Source organism: Mirounga angustirostris, unplaced genomic scaffold (assembly GCF_029215605.1).
Source record: "Mirounga angustirostris isolate CCGP_5_RB_7025 unplaced genomic scaffold, mMirAng1.0.hap1 SCAF_11, whole genome shotgun sequence".
Lineage (NCBI taxonomy): Eukaryota > Metazoa > Chordata > Mammalia > Carnivora > Phocidae > Mirounga > Mirounga angustirostris.
The window spans coordinates 28,911,383-28,934,753 of NW_026991719.1; the positions used below are offsets into that span (position 1 = coordinate 28,911,383).

Genomic DNA, 23,371 nt, shown 5'->3' on the forward strand with positions numbered 1-23,371 from the left:
TAAGCAATCTGCTATACAGTGGGTGTGATGACATTTAAGCATAATCCTGTTTTCATGCAACAAACAAATTAGTAATGGAGATATAATTCACTATGGTGGTACAAGAAATGTGACATAAAGGAATAACAAAATTCTACCATAAGTAATAACTGTGATTGAGAGGTGTTCGTTGGAAGGGAACTTCTCAGGAGTTCCCCATTTAAAAGAAGTCATGGGTGCCAAAGCATTAGTGGATAAGGAAAACTTAAAAGGTTACGTGAGACATTTTTACAACTGTAAGACATTTTCTAAGAAAAAAATTTAAGTCTAAAAATGATACTAGTGCACATGTTTCATATCTGGAAAAAAAAAGTGGAGTAAGCTCAGGAAGCATGAGAATGGAGACAGCAAGATGTCCTCATCAATGCTACTCTTTTTACCACACTCAGCATTTGTCATTTATAGGAATCAGTGTTGTCAAAAGATGCTGGAATTGGCTACCACCAGATACGTCTTTCTAGTGATACAGGTAGCATGAAAGAATGGTGAAGCCAAGGATTTTAGAAATCAAGTGTTCCCATCTGTCATCTGCTGCCATTTTAAAAAGGAGAATATTGTCATCCAAAAAAATGAAATCTTGCCATCTGCAATGACGATGTGGATGGAACTGGAGGGTATTAAGCTAAGCGAACTTAAGTCGATCAGAGAAAGACAATTATCATATGATCTCACTGATATGTGGAATTTAAGAAACAAAACAGAGGCTCATAGGGGAAGAGAGGGAAAAATAAAACAAGATGAAACCAGAGAGGAAGACAAACCATAAGAGACTCTTAATCAAAGGAAACAAACTGAGGGTTGCTGAAGGCGAGGGAGGTGGAGGGATGGGGTAACTGGGTGATGGACATTAAGGAGGGCACTTGATCTAATGAGCACTGGGTATCATGGACTTCTACCTCTGAAACCAATAATACATTATGTTAATTAACTGAACTTAAATTTTAAAAAATGGAAAAAAATAAAAAGGAGAATATGCTGAAATTAGGAAAATCAGTGGTTTCTCTTTACTTCTGAAATTTGGTTTCATTTTAACACTTGGTTTGTTATTGTGCCTATACCCAATCTGTTGGCACTCTTCATACTCCTCCCTGTGTGGTAGCTGTTTGCATATAAATATTCTCTTTTCCAATAGGTTGGAAACTTGATGAAAGTAGGGACTTGGTGTCAATCTTATGAGAAAGAGCAGCGGCTGATGGAAAACTATTATTACTTGGATACTAGCTACCTCTAAAGAAAACTGGGGAGGTGCAGAATAATTTCTACAAAAAAAACAGAACTTTCATTAAAATATTTTTTGTTATTAAAAGAAGGAAAGCATTAGCTTGGAAATAGAGAAAAATCTACCTCTAAGTTTCATCAGAAAGGCTAAAAATTCAGTCGATTTGTTTCAAGGGAAGGGAAATTAGGCTTTTCCCCTTTTATTTGCTTTTCTATTACCATTTCCAGCAAATATAAAATTTCCAGCTGGTCTCTTAGGCTGTCAGAGCAATTGAGGTTTTCTCTGTGGATTTGACAAGAGAGAATATTCCTGTCTTGATTGCCATTAATAGAAATGTTACACATGTACATCGACTATGAATGAATCCCAAATGTTTTAAATAGGTCTATGTAAAGAAATGCTTGAAACAAAGGATGAAAAGGGAGTGCTACCAAGGGAATGGGAGCTGCATTTTTATGCTATTAAGTTCTTAAACATCAACTGATATTCAAGTTCTTCATGACTAAAAAAACTAAAACCCTCATCCTCTGTGTATGAACTATTAAGTGACCATCACCTTAAGACTAGCTTTCTTTTCTTTTTAAAATAAGGATGTAAAAGACTACATTGAGAATAAAAACTTGCACTATCTTTGATTAAGAAAAGTCCAGTCTTTTACATCAATTGTATTACTCATAATAAACACTTAACAACATTTATCTAATGTGGCATTCCCTACAATAATACAATGCCAATTTGACCGATGCTTACTTGTAATGTATTAATACATCCTACACATTCAAACACTATACCTATCACAAACACAAAGAGTGATATTTATCTTCTTTTTTATTTAACACAACAGCACAGCAGAACATTTGGAAAAGACATGCTTGCACTTGAAGGACATAACACTTGAAATGTTTTTCTCATCTACTCACCAAGGATGTAAAACTGTGTTGCAGCATATAACTAGGTTAGGGAGTATTTTGGTCATGCTTTCAAGCTGAAGAATCATCTTAGTTTTGGCATCAGGTGGACCAGATAAATTCATTCCTAGTCTCAGTAATTTTAGACAAGTTCAGCATATGTTAGATTTCAGCTATTGGCTTCCAGAATGCCAAGTTCTTTATTAAAGTACTTATACTCACATGTCAGGCCCTCCACATCCATGGTTACTTTAATTAGCTTTTCTAGTTCCCTCTCTGGTTCTCAAGTTTGTTTGTTTGTTTGTTTGTTTTAGAGGTTTGTTTTTTTAGAAGGAGTATTTAAAAGCAATATGCCCTAGTGGTCAATAGCACATATAAGCTCATACTTTAGCTCTAGCTCTTGCTAGCTTTGTTAGCTTGATTACTTCATCTTTCTACCATTCAGTTTCCTAATCCATAAACTTGGAAAATAGCAGTAACTTCCCTCAAGAGGTACTTGTGAGGGACGCCTGGGTGGCTCAGTTGGTTAAGCGTCTGCCTTCAGCTCAGGTCATCATCCCAGAGTCCTGGGATCAAGGCCCGCATCGGGCTCCCTGCTTAGTGGGGAATCTGCTTCTCCCTCTGCCTGCTGCTCCCCCTGCTTGTGCTATCTGACAAATGAATAAATAAAATCTTTTTTTTTTAAAAAAAAAGAAGCAGTTGTGAAGATCAAGTAAGGCAACAAAGATGAAGTTTTCAGTGTAGGGAATAAATGTAAATGTTGTAGTAAATTACCTACCATCCTCACTGTTATTACTATTCTCCTAAGTGAAAAGCTGGATGTCATATAAATGGGAGCATATTCAGAATGAGTTTTAAGAATGTATAGTTACCGGGCGCCTGGGTGGCTCAGTTGGTTAAGCGACTGCCTTCGGCTCAGGTCATGATCCTGGATTCCCTGGATCGAGTCCCGCATCGGGCTCCCTGCTCAGCGGGGAGTCTGCTTCTCCCTCTGACCCTCTTCCCTCTCATGCTCTCTCTCATTCTTTCTCTCAAATAAATAAATAAAATTAAAAAAAAAAAAAGAATGTATAGTTACCTACATGTGTAAAATTTCTACTCCACATACTAGGGGAATCATTTGGAAACAAGTCAGATTTTGAATAATGTGTTTTTGTAAATTTTGTTAAATTTACTATTAGAACCACTTTTATTTAAGAAGTTGATTTCTTGGTAGAAGAGGTATATTGTTTTGTACTAATCCTCATTTTCAACATATTACCAATGTTTAAGGAAAACAGGGATCAACTTTCAAAAAGTAGAAAGTGTGACCAATTCTCCGGTTTCCTGAAAAGCAATCAGGTTTCCTTTTATCCATTTACATAACATTCAGGTTTTTAAAAAATAATCAATATTTGGGGATACATTATGTTAGGAAAGGTTAAATAAAATATAACACATATTTGTATTTATTTACCAAAGCAAGAATGGGAGTTAGCACTATCTAAATCAGGTAATAATCTTCTGATTTTAGAAAAACAAGCATTTCTTTCTATTTGATGGGAGCTATAAATATTTGTAAAGATGTGGTATCTCTTACATATTTTTAAATTGGTGAAATTCTTAACAATAAAAATGATTAAATTTATTGGCAAGTAGAAGTTTATCATATAAAACTATATAATAAAGATGCAAAACACAGCTGCTAATTTAAGGACAATTTTACTGCCTCTTTTTAAGCAATTTTTTCTACTTTGTTGTTACTTTTAACTAACTATTACAATAGACAATGATCTTCTATTTCTCATTGATAATGTGATGTCAACATGAAAGACACAAGTAATGTGACTTCATAAGGGTTGCCCAGCAATTCACAAATTATCACATTTGGTTTTCAACCCACTAGGCCAGAAAATATCAATACTACCACAATATGTAGTAGAGGTGCTATTTGAACCAAGGACTATGAATCTATAAGAGTTCCAGAGTCTCACAACTAATGTCTTATAAGCTATGTTTCTTTGTCAACAATGGGTAGAGCAATGCTCTGTAACTCCTAATGAGGTAGGCATCCAGATGGTATAGCACATTCTTGGCCATGCTTACTTCCTCCAGGGTAAAACCGTAAGAGTGTATGCTGCATAATTTTTTCGACAACTGAGTAGCCCTGGCACATTTCCTTGGACTCTCTACCCTGCTCAGGTACCTTTCCAAGCACCAAGAAAAAGGTCACTCCCAGCTGGCCCAACCACTTGGCAGTCTTAAGGGCTGAGGGGATGAACATATTTTATCATGCCAATCACCCGTTCATAGTTTTCTGTGTTGTGACATGCTGGTTGAAAAGATTTGGTCTAATTTACAATAATTACTAAGCATCATTTACTGACCAGTGATGTTGATTACATTAGTATCAATACAAGGAAACTGCTATATTCTATCAATTTCAGGATATCTCTTGAATTTCTATAGTTCCTTCTTCCCTACAACATAATCTGTTATGATTATACATGCTTCTATCTTTTTATGGAATATACTATAATTCCTTAAGTGCCAGGCCTGGGCCCTCTAGATTTCATCTATACGCCCCACATCTCTGTGGAGTGTTGGCCCCAGCATGTCTTAATAATCTTGTTTGATGATTTTTCCTCAAGTCTACATTAAATGTTCCATCATTCATACCCAAGATGAGGTTAATGCTTTAGGATTTTTTTTTTTTTCTTTAACAGTGGAATGAATGAATTTTTTTGTTTGTTTGGTTTGCTTTGTTTTTACTTGACTTGCTTTGAAACAACAGTTCCCATTTTTAAGGTACTGGCAAAAATGTGGAAGGCATTCTCTTATTATAGAACACAGTAAAGCCCACCCACCTACAAAAATTCACATCCTCAACCAGGATATAAAAGTAGCTACCATGAGTTTGTCACTATAATTTGTGCTAAAGGTAGTAAGAGAGAAGATACACTCCTTTAGGAATATGCAATCTCATTTGAGAGCTCTGTAATACTTCAGAGAAACAAATTACCCACACTGTAGCATAAAGCATATGCAGATACTGCACAATGCAATATAAACATGTCACCTTAGACTAACATAACACAGTGTGCACCTACTTAAATTTTTATGAGACATTATGGTCAAAGCTTATAGTTTTGCCTCACAGAACACATCATATTTGCTTGAACCCTTTTTGTCTTTCATATGGAAGTTCAATTGTATTAGGTTGGAGTTGTGTGCGGGAAGTCAAAAGCTACGTCTCATTTTTAGTTGAAAAAAGTAGCATGATGTCCCACAAGTGAAAGTCAAAACAATTTTCCATTATTCCTTTTCGTATAAGAATTTTCATTGCTATCATTTAAAAAATTACTTTCTAAGCTTTATTAAGGTATAATTTTGCACATCTAATGTATACATCTTGAGATTGGACATATGTATGTACTTGGGATACCATCAGCTCAAACAAGGTTCTAACCATATCCAACAGCTCCAAAAATTTCCGTGTGTTCTTTTGTGCATGTGTGTGTGTGTGTGTGTGTGTGTGTTTTAGTAAGAACACTTAACATAAGGTCAAGTTTCAAAGTATATAATACCATATTGTTAGTTATAGGTACTACGTTGTACAGTAAATCTCTAACATGTGTTCATTTTGTTTAAGTGAAACTTTATACTCATTGAGCAACAATTCCCTATTTCCCCCTCTTCCCTGCCCCTGGTCACCACCACTCCATTTTCTGCTTCTATAACTTTAACTATTCTAGACACCTCATAAAAGTGGACTCCTACACTATTTGTCCTTCTATGACTGGCTTATTTCACTTAGATAATGTCCTCCAGGTTCATCTAGGTTGTCACAAATGTCCTGATTTCCTACTTTTTAAAGGTGAAATAATATTCCATTAAATGTAACATACCACATTTTCTTTACCCCGTAATCTGCCAATGGACATTTGGGTTATTTGCAGATCTTGGCCAAAGTGGATAATACTGTAATAAAGATGGGGGTTCACATATCTCTTTGAGAGCTTCATGTCAATTCTTTGGGGTATATACCCAGAAGTAAGACTGCTGAATCATGTAGTTCTAGATTTAATTTGTTGAAGAACCTCCATACTGTTTTCCAATGTACTCTTGTACAGTGTTTTTTTTTTTTTAAAGATTTTATTTATTTATTTGAGAGAGAGAGAGAATGAGCACGAGAGGGGGGAGCAGGAGAGGGAGAAGCAGACTCCCCGCTGAACAGGGAGCCCGATGCGGGACTCAATCCCGGGACTCCAGGATCATGACCTAAGCTGAAGGCAGTCACCCAACCAACTGAGCCACCGAGGTGCCCCCTTGTACAGTGTTAATAGGAATATAAATTGGTATAGCCAATTCACTGAAAACGGTGAGGAGATTCCTCAAGAAATTAAAAACAGAACTATCATATGGTCCAGCAATTCCACATCTGGGTATTTAGCCAAAATAAAATTGAAATCAGAATCTCAAGACAGCATGTTGAATTTGGAGAATGCCAAAGACAAAATTTTAAAAACTGCCAAAGACACAAAACCTACAGAGATACAGATTGCTGACAAAGGAATAAGAACTGGACTACATTCAGACTTATAACCAGCATTACTGCATAGTCGCTTCCAAAGCTCTTGTGTCAATGACTGAAACTGGATTTTAGATACATATAATTTACCTACCAAATGCAAGGACAGAGAGCATTTCCAGAAATTCAAAAACTGAAGCAAGTTATGTCTCGGGTGTCCCCTCCAAAGATGTTGCCTGTGGCTACACTGAGCAATTAGAGGATGAAAAGCAAGAAACAGGAAGAACATAGGATTAAATTAACAGAAGAATTCACTCTGTAGTCAAGTGGTAAAAGAAACTCCAAGGTGACATCTCTATAGCAGGCTTAGAAAGTGATTAACAGAAATAAAATCCTGCATCGCAGTCAACAGATACATGAAACCAAGAAAGCCACAGACTTGTTGATCTACTGATAAAAGTTACATTATCTCACGAAGAGTCTGACAGTATTTATAATGTGAAGGGAAGACTTCCTTTATTTGAAAAAAGTTCTCAACTAACATTATGATGTAGAATCACGGATTAAGCCTCCACAAGGATTTTTTTCTGATGTACAGCACCTCAACTGAGTTCACTTCCAGGTTGATCTGTACAATTCAACCAAACAGCAATCTGAACCTGGTTGCTCCCCAATGTTAGTGGTTTATGCCATTTTCATACCGTATCAGAAAGAACTATAGATCTCTCCATTCCTTTAACTAGGGTTCCAATCTATCTCAATCCAAAATTATCTTAAGAATGGTCACACAAAGCTATTTTCATCATTTTTTGATTGTTGTTTTGCCTCTTAACTAGCTACTTTCAGAGAGTGACGTCTACAATAAACTTCATGGCCTCCTTATAAGAAGTAATAACTGCAATTAAATGGGCAGTCAAATGGCTCTAAGACTAATTTATTCAAAACAACAACTGGAATGGATTCCACAATGGATAGAGTGTGAATAAGAAAATGTAAGTTATGGGCGCCTGGGTGGCTCAGTTGGTTAAGCGACTGCCTTCGGCTCAGGTCATGATCCTGGAGTCCCTGGATCGAGTCCCGCATTGGGCTCCCTGCTCAGCGGGGAGTCTGCTTCTCTCTCTGACCGTCCCCCCTCTCATGTGCTCTCTCTCACTCTCTCTCTCAAATAAATAAATAAAATCTTAAAAAAAAAAAAAAAGAAAATGTAAGTTATTAGGGATGCTATCAAACAGGCTTTCTTCTTCTAATCTTTAGCGAGAAAAGAAATCCAATGAATTCAGGAGGAGGGGAGTGGTGTGATGAACAAGTCAAAAACCTGTCATGGCAGCAAAACTATAATGGCTCATAAAAAAGTTACAATATTTGAAACTTGATCATTTTTACAAACTTATTTTAAAGTAAGAAATCGCATAACAAGTATTTCTCCATAACCAAGTATATATGCAAAATGAAAACCCAAGGGCTTTTTTATATTCTTAATCATGTTAAATAAGTACTCCTGAAGAAAAAAGGCATCTGTGTTAAACAGCCAAAATGTGTATTATAGTCAGACATGTAGGCAATTGTCCTGACACTATGAAATAACACTGTCCTTTAATACCATGCCATATGTATTATTTAACACAAAGACATACACACCCACTCCTCCCTCTGTTTCTACATTCTTGATTCTATTCCAAACACAAACACCATACTGTTTTTATTAAAGTAGTTCCACAGCCTGTTTTGATAATCTGGTAGGTAGCTCAATTATCACAACCAACCCTGTTTCTTTCTTAGTTCGATCATTCATTTCTTCTTTTATTCATTAATTCATACATTGATGCTATTTTTTTTTTTAAGATTTTGTATATTTATTTGACAGAGAAAGACACAGCAAGAGAGGGAACATGAGCAGGGGGAGTGGGAGAGGGAGACGCAGGCTTCCCGCTGAGCAAGGAGCCCGATGTGGGGCTTGATCCCAGGACCCTGGGATCATGACCTGAGCCCAAGGCAGACGCTTAACGACTGAGCCACCCAGGCGCCACCTACATTGATGCTATTCTTACACACTTATCTTCCCGATAATCTTTAAATACAACTTGACAATTTCAATTAAATGCCTGTTACGTTTTTGAGCTTTTTATTATTCTTCCATTTTTTCCTCTATGTTTATTAAAATACAACTGACAAATAAAAGTGCATATATTTATAGTGTATGACTGGATGTCTTGCTATATACATAAACAGTGTGAAATAATCTCCACATCAAGCTAATTAACATACCCATCACCTCACATAGTTACTATTTTTTATTCTTTTGTGGTGAGAACACTTAAGCTTTACCCTCTTAGAAAATTTCAAGTATATAATATTAACTATAGTCACATTGCTGTACATTAGACCTCTAGAACTTACTCATTTTGTTTAACTGACATTTTGTATCCCTTGAGCAACATTTCTCATTTTCCTCTCCCCCCGCCCCAGCCCCCTGGCAACCACCGTTCTACTCTCTACTTCTATGATGGGCCATTTTAGATTCTACATATAAGTAACAGCATACGGTATTTGTCTTTCTGTGTCTGGCATATTTCACTTGGCATAAGGTCCTCCACATTCATCAGTGTTGTACAAATGGCAAGATTCCCTTCTTTTTCAAGACTTAATAATATTCCATGTATATACATACCACATTTTCTTCATCCATTTACCTATTAATGGGCATTTGGTTGTTGGATGTGAATATATTTCAAATTGCTACTTCTTCTGTTGAATTGGCCCTTTTATCCTTATGTAATGACCTTCTTTGTCTCTAGAAATAGTTTTTGACTGAAAGTTATTTTATCCGGGCACCTGGGTGGCTCAGTCGGTTAAGCGGCTGCCTTTGGCTCAGGTCGTGATCCCAGGGTACTGGGATTGAGCCCCGCACTGGGCTCCCTGCTCTGCGGGAAGTCTGCTTCTCCCTCTCCCACTCCCCCTGCTTGTGTTCCTACTCTCATTGTGTCTCTCTCAATCAAATAAATAAAATCTTAAAAAAAAAAAGTTATTTTATCTGATGTAAGTATGGCGATTCCTGCTTTCTACTGTTGCCATTTGCAATGGCTATCTTTTTCCACTGTCTGCCTATGAATGTCTTTTTAAAGTGAATTTTTTTATGTTATGTTAATCACAATACATTACATCACTAGTATTTGATGTAGTGTTCCATGATTCATTGCTTGTGTATAACACCCAGTGCTCCATGCAGAACGTGCCCTCCTTAATACCCATCACCAGGCTAACCCGTCCCCCACCCCCCTCCCCTCTAGAACCCTCAGCTTGTTTCTCAGAGTCCAGAGTCTCTCATGGTCCGTCTCCCCCTCCGAGTTCCCCCCCCAAGGTCCCCTCTCCTGCTATCTTTTCTTTTTTTTAACATATAATGTATTATTTGTTTCAGAGGTACAGGTCTATGATTCAACAGTCTTACACAATTCATAGCGCTCAGCATAGCACATACCCTCCCTAATGTCTATCACCCAGCCACCCCATCCCTCCCACCCCCCACCACTCCAGCAACCCTCAGTTTGTTTCCTGAGATTAAGAATTCCTCATATCAGTGAGGTCATATGATACATGTCTTTCTCTGACTGGCTTATTTCGCTCAGCATAATACCCTCCAGTTCCATCCACTTCGTTGCAAATGGCAAGATTTCATTCCCTTTGATGGCTGCATAATATTCCATTGTATATATATACCACGTCTTCATTATCCATTCATCTGTTGATAGACATCTTGGCTCTTTCCACAGTTTGGCTATTGTGGACATTGCTGCTATAAACATCGGGGTGCATGTACCCCTTCAGATCCCTACATTTGTATCTTTGGGGTAAATACCCAGTAGTGCAATTGCTGGATCGTACGGTAGCTCTATTTTCAACTTTTTGAGGAACCTCCATACTGTTTTCCAGAGTGGCTGCACCAGCTTGCTTTCCCACCAACAGTGTAGGAGGGTTCCCCTTTCTCCGCATCCCCGCCAACATCTTTGCTTCCTGACTTGTTAATTTTAGCCATTCTGACTGGAGTGAGGTGGTATCTCAACATCACTCGGCATCAGGGAAATCCAAATTAAAGTGAATCTCTTGCAGACAGCATATCGCAGGATGTTTTTAATCCATTCAGCCACTATATGCCTTTTTATGTGGCGTTCAATCCATTTACATTTTTTTCAATTCATTTTCATTTAAAGTAACTATTGATAGGTGAAGACTGAACACTGCCATCTTCTTTGTTTTCTGCATGTTTTGCAGTTATTTTGTCCCTCTTATTCTCTTGCTATCTTCATTTGATGAACATTGGCAGTGATTTGCTTTCCTTTCTCTTTATCTTTTATCTATTATAGATTGTTTTCTTTGTGATTAGCTCAAGGCTTGAATGAAAGATCTTATAGTTACAACCATCTATTTTGCTTTGATTACAACTTAACTTCGATTGCACATAAAACTCTAAACTGTTGCACCTCTCCCCACATGCTTCATGTTCTTGTAGTCACAGTTTGCTTTTTATACTGTGTCCATTAACAATTTATCACTTAACTTTTAAATTAGAATCAAATGCTATTTATGCACCTACATTATTTTGTACATGTCTACATATTTAACTTCACCAGTGAGATTTAAGCCTTCTTCAACTTTCATGTTGCTATATAGCATGTTTTGTTTCCATTTGAAGAACTCCCTTAAGCATTTATTGTAAGACAGGTCCATAGTGGTTATGAACTCCCTCAATGTGATTTTTGTTTGTCTGGCAAGTACTTTATCTCTCCTTCATTTTTTTTTTTTTTAAATTAGGCTCCACGCTCTGCATGGAGCCCAACATGGGTCTTGAACTCACAACCCTTAGATCAAGACCTGAGCTGAGATCAAGAGTTGGACACTTAACCGACTGCACCACCCAGGCTCCCCTCTTCAATTTTAATGGATAATTTTTCTGCATAGGTTATTCTTGGTTGGTATATTTTTTCTTTCTGTACTTTGAATATATCCTCCTGGCCGACAAGGTTTCTACTGAGAAATCCATTCATTATCTTAGGGGGTGTCCTATAATATGATGAATCATTTTTTGTCTGCTTTCAAAATGTCTTCTTTGACCTTAACTTTTAATAATTTAATTATACAGTGTCCCAGTATAGTGTTCTTTGGGTTCATCCTTTGTGGGATCTTTTGAGCTTTTTATATCTGAATGTCCATTTCCCTCCCAAGATTAGTGAAGTTTGTAGCCATTATTTTTATATATAAAGAACTTATAAAACTAAACACCCCCAAAATGAATAATGCAATTAAAAGACAGGAAGACATGGACAGACCTTTTTCCAATGAAGACATACAGATAGCCACCAGACACATTAGAAAATGCTAACAATGCTAAACACTGACTCATCATCAATCAAATACAAATCAAAATTACAATGAGATATCACCTCACACCTGTCAGAATGGCTAAAATCAACAACACAAGGAACAACTGGTGTTGCAAGGATGTAGAGAAAGAGGAACCGTCTTGCACTGCTGGTGGAAACGCAAACTGGTACAGCCACTCTGGAAAACAGTATGGAGGTTCCTCAAAAGTTAACAGTAGAAGTACCCTATGATCCAGCAATCACACTACTGGGCACTTACCCAAAGAATACAAAAATGCTAAATTCAAAGTGATACATGCACCCTAATGTTTATAGCAGCATTATCTACAATAGCCAAATTATGGAAACAGCCCACTTTCCACTGACTAATGAATAAAGAAGAGATGGTACACACACACACACACACACACACACACACCAAGGAATATTACTCAGCCATAAAAAAGAATGAAATCTTGCCATTTGCAATGACATGGATAGAGCTAGAGAGTATCATGCTAAGTGAAATAAGTCAGTCAGAAAAACACAAATACATATGATTTCACTCATATGTGGAATTTAAGAAACAAACAGGGAAAAAAAAGAGAGAGGGGGGCAAACCAAGAAAAAGACTCTTAACTATAGAGAACAAACTGATGGTTACCAGAGAGGAGGTGGACTGGAGGGATGGTGAAATAGGTGATGGGGATTAAGGAGTATATTTGGTGTGATGAGCACCAGGGGTTATAAGGAAGTGTTGAATCACTATATTGTACACCTGAAACTAATATTACACTTATGTTAACTAGAATTTATATAAAAACTTCAAAAAAAAAGCAAAATAAAATAAAATAAGCTATTTGCTCCTTTTTCTCTCTTGTCCTTCTGGGACTTCCATAATGTGTATATTGATTCCCTTTATAAAGCCCCATAGGGGCACCTGGGTGGCTCAGTCAGTTAAGCATCTGACTTGATTTTGGCTCAGGTCATGATCTCAGGGTTGTGGGATCAAGCCCCACCTCGGGCTCTGCACTCAGCAGGGAGTCTCCTCTTCCCTCTACTCCTCCCCCTGCTTATGCTCTCTTTCTCAAATAAATGTTTTAAAAATACCCTATAAATCCTAGAGGGTTTTTTTTTTTTTTTAACTTTTTCATTGTTGTTTTTTTTTTTTCTCCTCTGACTGGATAATTTTTAATGTCCTATGTTTGACTTTACAGCTTCTTTCTTCTGACTGACTGAATCTGCTGCTGAAGATTTCTATTTCATTTTTTATTTAATTGTATTTTTCACCTCCAGAATTTGTTTGGTTCTTTATCAAATCTCTTTATTAATCTTCCTGTTTTGTTCACATACTGTTTTCCTCTTTTCATTGAGTTGTCCAGCTGCTCTCCTGTAGCTTACTGAGTTTCTTTAAAACAGTTACTTTTTCAGACAACTTATATGTATCCATTTAACTAGTGTTAGTAACTGGAAATATTTCATGTTCCTCTGGTGGTGTCATGTTTCCTTGATTTTTTTGTATGTTCTTTGTACCCTTGCATGAATGCCTGCACATTTGAATGAACAGTCACATCTTCTAGACTTTATGGACTGGCTTCAGTGGGGAAGGACCTTCACCTGTGGTTGGGTGTGAGGGTGCTGGCTACATAGGGTAAAATATCTCTAGCTCTGGAGGTCAGGGGTTTCACAGCAAAGACAACTCTAGACAGTAACATCAGGTGAAGTCAGTCTCAGTGAAGATCGTGGGTGTCCTTGTTGATGAAGGCTATGGGTATCCATGGAAGCAGCAGCAGCAGAAGATAGTGGGGTCTTTGGCAGTGAAGTCTGCTGGGGTCCTCCTTTTCTTCTTGGGGGAAGTTGCCAAAAAGGGGATCCCTCTTGGAACTGGGGCATTGGTGCATGCACAGCGGTACCAGGAGTGTATGTGGTGGCTCTTTCCATCAGCCCAAAGGGTTTCAGTGATGTAGACTCCAGAAAGCTCCACAGGTGGGGTCAATGACAACGAAAACTGCAGGGGGTATCAGCAAAATCTGTGGGTGTCTGTGGTTGTTTGATGAGGACTATTAGGGTCCTCTTGCTCTCCTTCTCCCCTGCTGGGTGGTCATCCGCTGAGGCAGCTGGGACTGCAGGATTCATTTCTAAAATGTTTTCTTTAATAATGTTTGGTGCCTCAGGGCAATTTGTTCTGTTTGTCTCTATCCCTGTCTCTATAGTGTATCATCCCCCAGTTCTCTCTGCATGTCTTGTGATGCTTACATCATGTTAGTCTCATGATAGACATACTTCTTATGTGGAAAATGAAATCCAAGAATAAAGAATTCAAAATAGGGGACAGCCAGCTTCTGGTATCTTAAATCCTGGGCCAAGAAATTGCCATAGCATCACTTTCACCATATTCTAATGCTAATTAGCAGTCATAGTGCCCTCTTCACTTCAAGGGGATGCTAGACCTCCCATATTAATTGGAGAAGTTTCAAATAATTTGTGGCCATCTTTATGACAACTTCCTGATGCTTCCAATATAAAATTTAATCTCCATACACACCATTCATCACTGGGCCACTGACTACCTTTCTAGCATCAGTTCATGAAACATCCACCCACTGCATCTGCTGCCCCCTCCCACACTGACTCTACTAATAGTCTCTCCAGTCCACCATGCTCTTACAGCCGTTCTTAAGTACTTCCTTGTTCTTCAGTAGGCAACAATTGCTGACAACCACTCCATCACCAGAGTCAACAGTTTTGCCAAATGAGCTATGTTCAATTTTCACCTTAGAACTATATATTTTTTTAAAAAAAACCACCATTCCATCTGTGTAAAGGCACTTTTATTTTTTGTTTTTGTTTTTTATTATTATGTTATGTTAATCACCATACATTACATCATTAGTTTTTGATGTAGTGTTCCATGATTCCTTGTTGGCATATAACACCCAGTGCTCCATTCAGTACGTGCCCTCCTCAATACCCACCACCAGGCTAACCTATCCCCCCACCCCCCTCCCCTCTAGAACCCTCAGTTTGTTCTCAGAGTCCATAGTCTCTCATGGTTCGTCTCCCCCTCTGATTTCCCCCCCTTCATTCTTTAAATCAGTAAAGTTTAAGCTGCTAATATCAGCATCCCAAACAACAAATCAGTAATTCTGGAATAGAGTTTTAGCCATTTCAGAATAGGAGATAGACTTTGAAAAACATATAACCTTTATAACCTTTATAAATGGGTCTTTATGGTATCATTTTTACTAACAGTGTGAACATGTGCATCTTTGAAATACACATGCATGGAATGCCAGAGCAAGTCACCTTGAAGTATCACCAAAAAGCAGGGAGCAAGGGGCACCCTTGAGTTTAATATACGTGCTTCATGAGCTGTGAGGATGATGGTAAGTTTGTAGAACACCGTATCCTTTGTCACTACATAAAACTCAGTGCTCCTGAATACGGAAATCTGCCTAGCATCTTCCACACTGCATATACAAATGCTAACCAATGCCCAACACCTTATGGAACATTAACGTTCCCTTCTCCTTTGCCTTTATCACAATCAACACTGAAAGAGAAAAGGATCCTATACAACTTCAAAATGTACAAGAATAACTCAGTGGCAGAATAAAAAGTTGCTAGAAACTGTACAACTTACAGGGTAGATTTATGATTTCATATGAATGCTCATACAATCCTAAGGGAAGTTAACCAGAGCAACAAAAACCCTCTCGGGTTATAAGATTTCATGTTACATAAATTATCCCTCGGAGAGTTTCTCTTTGCTATGAAGACAGCCATATAACTCCACACAAATACTACCAAATAGCAATTACCTACATATGAATTAAGCAAATAAATCCTAACTCTTATCTGCCCCCAAGGTGTCTCAAATTCTCTTGTCAGGGTACCTAGCTGCAATAAAATGACACTGTAGCTCAAATCCAGATTTTGAGAAGTATTATTTTCAATTATCTGCACAAATTCAAATACCAATAATATATTTGGTTGAAAAAATACGAATTGATGCTCATAGAGTAAGAATGATTTCCAAAATTTTTAGCCCCACCCCAAACACACCTCAGAACTTTTACAAAGTTTATCGAATTGTTCCAACAACTCAATAGTAAGGAAGAACAGGATATTGCTATTTTAATATGCTCCCCAGGTGGACAACTAAATTGGAGAACTGCACGTTTTATATATTATCAGGCCCCAGAATCAGAGTGAACAAGTTCAAATCCAATTTTTTTTCTCCTACTGGCTATGTGAAAAGAGGCAAATTATTTTAGTACTCCATACCATAGTTTCTCAACTCTAAAATGTAGATGTTATCTAAATTATTATTGTATTAAAAAAACAGTAATTCATGTTAAGTAGTCAGTAGCTAGTAAGTATCAAATAACAGTAGATATTTTAGATTTATTTTTCTGATTGTATTTTCTTCATCTCTTTTGTGGCTATAACCTGACTTTTCTCAGAGAAAACGAAGATTATATATTTTAAAAATGTGTAGCTTTACTATATAAGTGATCCCAGTACATTATTTTCCAATATCTTAATTTTTTGGTACATATGACGGAAACAATATTCATCTACTCTGATTTATTTACCATGTACTATGTGCAAGGTACTGAAGATAATATAATGTGCAGTATAAATGTCCCTGCTCATCATGAACTAATAGCTAACAAGTACAAATTGATTTACAAAGGCTGACTGCTTTTGATGTTCACTTCCAACAGGACATAAAATTATCATGATGACTTTATAGATGAGAAGACAGCCTCATACATGTGGAGACTTGTCCACAATCTCCTAGCTAACAAGTATCAGAAATAATTGACGCATGGGGCAACAGGGTGGCTACTCAGTTAAGTGTCTGACTCTCAATTTCAGCTCAGGTTATGATCTAAGGGTTGTGGGATTGAACTGTGTTGAGCCCCACCTTGGGCTCTAAACAGGACATGGAGCCTGCTTAAGATTCTCTTCCTCTCCCTCTACCCCTCCCCACCACTCATGTGTGCTCTCTCTCTAAAAAAAATGTAAAAGAAAATAAATAATTGATACACGTTATTCTAGCCCTTCCTCTTTCCTTCCTACCTTTCTGGTTTGACTCTCCCAGCAGAGCTAGCTAGCTAACTACCCATAAAAATGCACCCCTTCCACAAGATAGAGTCACTGCTGGGAGAAAGCTGTTGAACAAAGGGTTAGAATCTTCACTCCCCAATGGTTGGATGGGGCCATGTGTCTTATTCTACCTTGTTAAATTTTAGTGAAGTGATGTGTATGCCTCTTGGGCAAAAGGGAGCTGGAGACTTCTCCATACTTACTCTTCAGCAGCAGCCTTGGAGACCATGTTAAAGAAGGCAGCATTATGAGATGGAAGAGTAAAAATTCCTTAACAAACTACACAAAATCAGGATGAATAATATAATCAGTCCCTGCGTTCTACTTAAGACTATACTTTTTTATGTCCCCAGTACCAATGGTGTATAGTTTAGGAAGTGTCAGAAAACCAGGAGATTCCAAGAAAAGATGATAAGCACTATAATGGAGTTGAACATACAGGGAGCACAGAAAAAAAAAAAAGAACCCTGGGAATTTTGAAAAGGCTCTAAAACAACAAAAATGTAGAATAACAAATAAGTTTTGCCAGTTAGAGAAAACAAATACTCAATGTAATAGATTTCAAACAGAATACACTCTGCAATGCTCTGAAAGACTACCATGTTCAAAAATAAGACTATTTGGACATGTTTACATTTATCTATTGATGTGCAACAAATCACATCAAAATCTAGTGGCTTTGAGCAACAATCAGTAATTGGCTCACAACTACAATTTAAGCAGAACTTGACTGGGACGGATGATATCTACTCCATATGCCATCAGCTGAGGGTGACATGACTGAGGGGTGGGAGAATGGAGAAGCCACTTCAGGATGGCTCATTCTCATGGCCAGCAGGTTTGTGCTGACTACTGACTTGTGCTTAGCTAGGCTGAAACCTTCACTTCCTCTTTATCCAGGCCTCTCCATATAGTCTGTGATTCCTTACAGCAGGATGACTGAGTTCTAAGACCGAGGCTACCAAAAAGGAGACTGTGGGAGTCTGTGTCATCTTTTAGGATTGAGCCTGGGAAGTCATACAGTGTCACTTCTGCCACAGTCTCATAGTTGAGATGGTCACAAAGGCCCATAAAAATGCAAGGGAAGGGGACGTAAATGGTATCTCTTGACAGAGGAGTCACAAGGTACTAGAAAACACAATTTGTTGTAAAAATACCAAAAAGCAGGGGGGAAAAAATCTAAGGATGATAAGGTAAATTATTATATACCTTGAAAATCTGTTTTAATCTCCAAATGTTTTGTCAGATTGACAAAATGAGGCCAAGTATGTGTTTCAACCTTACCACAGAATTTCAGGCTGTTTCCTATTACTTTTTGCCTATAGTGTATGAGGTTGATAAGATCTGAGACAGCACTGAAAGCTATCAATGTAGACTTCCCAGTTTGATTTGAAGCCAAGCCAGGGGCTCTGAGAAAGTTGTGGTTGAAGGTTCTCAGCTTCCAAAAGGACAAAGTAAATATCATCATTTAACAACTATGTCCTGTTGAGTTGGAGAATTTACAGAGGAAGGCAACTGTAAGGCTCCTGGATACCTTACTTAAAATACACTGACTTCCAGACACCCTCAAGAAAATCTATAAACTCTTCTGTTGAATTGTTTCAAATATAATCTAAACTAGAATCAAAGAGCCTGGGTGGCCAGTCGGTTAAGCATCTGCCTTCGGCTCAGGTCATGATCCCAGGGTCCTGGGATCAAGCCCCGCATCGGGCTCCCTGCTCAGCAGGGAGTCTGCTTCTCCCTCTGCCTGCCACTCCCCCTGCTTGGCTCTCTGTCTCTCTGACAAATAAATACAATCTTTAAAAATAAATAAATAAATAAACTAGACTCAAAGAGTAGGTGCAATGGCCTTGATCTTCTTAGAGTTTCATCTTTTACATCTTAACTAGTTACACTTTATGCACATACTCTAGATTCTACAGATTCAAGGATACATAAGACCTCGCACCGCCCCCCTCCAACCTCTAGGCTTTCTAGTTTAGTATGGCAGGACACTAGGTAACTGTAGGAGAATGTGATAAACACTATGGCAATGAACGGTATTATAGGGGACAGGAAAAAAAGTGGTTAACTTTGAAGGTTTAGAAAAAGCTCTAAGAAGAAAAGACATTTCAGCTGGCCCCCAAAGAATGAACAGGATTTGCCAGGTAGAGAAGGGAAATGAACACTTTAGTAGAAGAGCAGACATGACACAGGTGGCATGCTGCAATGAATCTGTGTGATAACCAGCTAAGTACATTACATGAAGCAATTTTATTAACATCACTATTTTCATCAAATAGTAAAAAGGAATCCTTTGCCATGAGATTCTGGAACACTGACAGCTCTCCTGCTCAGAGGCTCTGTTTGATCGGAGTCCTCTGTGTGGTTTTGGACATGTAAATAAGTAAACACTGTGTAGAGATACCAATAATGGCTAGGAGGACATGCAGGCTCACACCTGTAAGCAATCTGGACTGTGGAAATAAAATCGCATCAAGCAGCTAAAGAAAAAAGGCAGTGCCTTGAAAGGAGATACACCCTTCTGCCCTTAAAAGGACCTACCGTGTTATCAAGAAGAAACATACTGCCAATCATATTGCCACAAGCACATCTTCTGGACCAAGGAAAAATGTACAGATGCAGCGATGTATACTGACCTGTGTAATAGACGTATACATTCACATATACAAATGGCAATTGGTTAACATTCATTCTGTTTGCTGTTTAAAAAAGGAAACAAATGAAACCTGAGGAGGTTCCAGCTAGAGAATGAACATTGTATAACATAGGGTGTAAGGCTAACGGTTTTCAAATTTGATAGCATATCTGAATCATCTGCAGAGCTTGTTAAAACACAGATTTCTGGGGCTTGCCCTGAATATCTATTTTACCAGGTCTGGGGTGGAACCCAAGAACATGTATTTTTTAAAAGTTCCCAAGAGGGAGGCCTAGGTTACTCAGTCATTAAGCGTCTGCCTTCGGCTCAGGCCATGATCCCGGGGTCCTGGGATCGAGCCCTGCATCGGGCTCCTTGCTCAGTGGGGAGCCTGCTTTCTCCCTCTGCCTGCCGCTCCCCCTGCTATGCTCTCTCTGACAAATAAAAAAATAAAATCTTTAAAAAAAGCTCCCAAAAAACGTTGATACTGCTTGGATTTTTTTTTTTTTTGCTATTATTTTTTTTATTCTTATGTTAATCCCCATACATTACATCATTAGTTTTAGATGAAGTGTTCCATGATTCATTGTTTGTGCATAACACCCAGTGCTCCATGCAGAATGTGCCCTCCTCAATACCCACCACCAGGCTAACCCGTCCTCCCACCCCCCTCCCCTCTAGAACCCTGTTTGTTTTTCAGAGTCCATCGTCTCTCATGGTTCGTCTACCCCTCCGATACTGCTTGGATTTTAATCCTGAATGACAATCTTGATTTTACCACTTAACAGTTGTTAAACTTTGGGAAAGTTCATCAATTTCTCTGTGCCTCAATTTCCTTATTTGTAAACAAAGATATGGCACAGTGTGAGGCTCCATCCATATACCCTCCGAACTCACCATCTTAGTTCACATTGGAGTCCCACTGCAAAAACCTGCCACTCTCTACCTAAGGCTCTCTGTCCTGGGTATCCACATTGCTGGCCTGAAATGTTATCAAGTTCGTGTCCAAGGAGCAGCTCCCAGGCAATAATGGATAGCAACTGGAAAATAATATCCTCAGGTGAGACAGCTCTTAGTCATGTTCTTACCAGTTTTCAAAATTTGGTCCTCAAACCAGCTGTATGGCCAATACCTGAGAACCTGTTAGAAATATTGCACATTCTCAGGTCTGGTCCCTGATATACCATGAAATCAGACTTGGAGGATCGGCCTCAGTACTACAATCTAACAAACCCTGCAGGAAGTGCTGATGAGCACCAAGGTTTGAGAAGCACTGCTTTATACCATCTTCCAAAGACCACCAACAGAAATGAGGCCAAGATGCCCTGAACAACAACTTCCTTATTAAATATCTCATTAAAATATCATTTTCTTTGCTGTCTTAACTCTCTGCCTTCTTTATTGGTGCTTCCTAGAATTACTACACACACACACACACACACACACACACACACACACACTAAAACACATATACTCTAAACCTTGTTTCACTATCTGCCTCTGTGGTAACTTATTCTGTAAAAAGAAAAAAGATATTGAGTCTATGTTTAATAGGACTCCTATGAAAACTAAATGAAATAATACATAAAAAGTGTTTAGTGGGGGCAGCTGGGTAGCTCAGTCAGTTGGGCATCCGACTATTGATTTCAACTCAGGTCATGGTCTTGGGGTCATGGTATCAGGTCCCACATTAGGTTCTGCACTCAATGGGGAGTCTGCTTGAGATTCTCTCTCTCTCTCTCTGCCCCTCCCCCCCAAATAAATAAATACATATTTTACAAAAGGGGTTTAGAACAGTGACTGGCACATGTTGAGATACCAAGGAAAAATAAGCTGCAATTCTGATTTGATTACTAATAAAGATACTAATCTAACAAGAATGGATTTAATATTTGAATGTTCCTTTTTTTAAGATTTTATTTTTAAGCAATCTCCATACCAAACATGGGGCTCAAATTTAGCACCCTGAGGTCAAGAGTCACATGCTCTACTGAGCCCACCAGGTGCCCTAATATTTGAATGTTCTAAATAAAATGAAAAAAAAATCAAGTAATAATTGTCTTTGGTTTTGCAAGTTAGGAAGCAGCACAATTTAATCATAGGATCTTACTAGGTTCTTTTCCATAATTTTCATCTTTCTGATGTACAAAATCTGTCGGCATTTAAAGAACTCTCCATACTCTTTTGCCACTGCCAGCATTCTGTGATTTAATAATTGTGGCCACTGGGGTGCCTGGGTGGCTGTCGGGTAAGCATCTGACTCTTGATTTCAGCTCAGGTCTTCATCTCAGGGTGGTGAGTTCAGACACCTCATTGAGCTCCACACTGGGTGAGGAACCTACTTAAAAAAAATAATAACAGCTGTGGTCACTTCCATAGGGATGAGTCCCTGAACACTCATCTATACTTAAACTTGTGAACTTGTGCCCATCACTATCTTTTTAAAAATCTACTTCAGTTTGGACATTTTCTCTTCTGTTACCAAGGTATTACTAAGTATATGTGCTGCTGAAGCGAGCACCCGAGGTATTACTAAGAAAGAAAGCCCAGAGCAATGTCACCGTGGCTTCCTAAATACCACTGACATTTGAGCAATTGGACATGATAATAAATAGTAATTACTTCATAAGTGAGTCCCAAAGTTGTCACATCTCCTTTTCTGACAGAATGATGCCTTCCTGTTAGTTCCGGCTTGAAGTCCTGTACAGACATTTGCCAGAATGATGATTTACCCCTGGGAATGGTCTATAGTAGGGGTTTAGCATCTATTTCATCAGCATAGATGATTCAAAGAAAATGCACTGGATACCAAATGAACAAATCCTCCAAATTCAGAATGAATTTCTTAATTTAGCAGCTTAATCTGAGATATATTGAGAATTGAGAATTTTATTTAGAGGTATAAAAATAGTACAATGAATTATTTCTCTTCCAACTAGCTTCGTTAACTGTTAATTTGCCAAATTTTCATGCTCTCCCTGTCCTTATTAAACACACACACACACACACACGACAAATACTGAATGATTTGAGAGGCAAAGATATCTGGACCATTAACCTATACATTCTTGAAAATTTATCTCCTAAGAACAGGACGTTCCTCCCCCTTATTAAAATAAAATTTTGTAGTGATTTTGTTTTATCATTAAATTCATAAATAAAACATCTGACTAGAAATAAAATTAGGGAAAAATACTATTTTTAAGTACTATTTAAATACTCTATTTTTAAATACTATTAAATTTAAATACTATTTAAATACTATATAAAACAGTATTTTTTTAAATTGGGGAAAAACACTGCACTATTATAGAAAAATATAAGAATAAATACCAAGGAAAAATTAAATAATCATCATCTATAGTAGATGTCCAAAAGAACGCATCATATTGGTGATTCAAATATTATAACCTATGTTATCACCAGTGACATTTTCAAAATCCTAAATTCCTGACATGCTTCTGAACAAAACAAAGTACAAACTTCCCTGAGTACATCTACAGAATCACTGAATTATTGGAAAATATGCAGAATATTAAAAGAGTGGAAAAGTGCTTTGTGTTGCTATAGAAAACAAAGTGTCTCTGC

At 37.9% G+C, this 23,371-nt stretch overlaps 1 long non-coding RNA gene across 1 annotated transcript in view; it reads right to left on the reverse strand.

Annotated features, from left to right (window-relative positions):
- Positions 1-3,139: 3,139 nt before the first annotated feature.
- The window catches only part of LOC135362010 (uncharacterized), a 160,646-nt gene continuing 140,414 nt past the window's right edge, over positions 3,140-23,371 (reverse strand). Inside the window, exon 3 of the long non-coding RNA XR_010406310.1 lies at positions 3,140-3,194. This is a non-coding gene — a long non-coding RNA (uncharacterized LOC135362010). The remainder of the gene's footprint in view (positions 3,195-23,371) is intronic.